Source organism: Oryx dammah, unplaced genomic scaffold (genome assembly GCF_014754425.2).
Source record: "Oryx dammah isolate SB20612 unplaced genomic scaffold, SCBI_Odam_1.1 HiC_scaffold_10, whole genome shotgun sequence".
Taxonomy (NCBI): Eukaryota; Metazoa; Chordata; class Mammalia; order Artiodactyla; family Bovidae; genus Oryx; species Oryx dammah.
In genome coordinates this window covers 53,441,656-53,442,646 of record NW_024070194.1, presented here as the reverse complement: position 1 = coordinate 53,442,646, position 991 = coordinate 53,441,656, and positions in this window count along the sequence as shown.

Here is a 991-nt window from a genome sequence, read left to right as displayed (position 1 = left end):
GCATTGTAATCGCCACTCAGGGTAAATATAAAGGAAACCATATGTAGGCACAGCATAGTAAAACTGCTGAAAAAAAACAAAGCCAAAGGGAAATACCAAAAAGCAGCTGGAGGGCGATAAAACATAACCGCACAGAAGGAACAATAATAAGACTGACAGCTGACCTCAAAACGGAAACAATGGAAGCCAAAATTCAATGAACAACATCTTCGTGGTGATGAAAGAAAATAACTGAAAACTTTGAACACTATATGTAATAAAAAATTTCCTTCTAAAATTGTTATGAAATAAAGATATTTTTGGAGAGAACTTGCTATCAGCAGAACTGCACTGAAATAAAGAACAAGACAAACAAAATGTATTCATCTCTGGTAAGCAGATCAAGCAAAAAAAAAAAAAAATGGGAGAGAGAAAGTAAGAGAAGGCACCCTAATATGAGAAATAAAATGGAAACCTAACTATAGATCTTATAAATGATAAAAAGATGCCAGGAGAACTTTTTTTTTTTTAATCATTTGTAAGAGCTATAGTTAGGTTTTCTTTTTATTTCTCTTATTAGTGTGACTTCCACCTTCTTTCAAGAGAACATTATGAACAACCTTCTGCCAATAAATTCAACAAATAAGATGATACTGACAAACGCCTTGAAAACCAGAACTTAACCAAACTAATGGAATAAGCAATAGAAACACTTAATAGCATTATATATGGTAAGTGATTTGAATCTATGGAATCTATCATTTAAAAGCTTCCAATAAAGAAAAATCCCTGCCAGTTTTACTAGTGACTTCTAAACATTTAAGGAACAGATAATGCTAATCTTATACAAACCCTACCAGAGACCAGAAAAAGCAGACATGTTTTCCCCTTTTTTTTCTAAAAAAGACAAGGCCAATATAAACTTGATACTAAATATGACGAGGATTTTAGAAGAAAGACAATTACAGACCAATCCCTTTCATGAGCACAGATGAAAAAAATCTAAAACAAA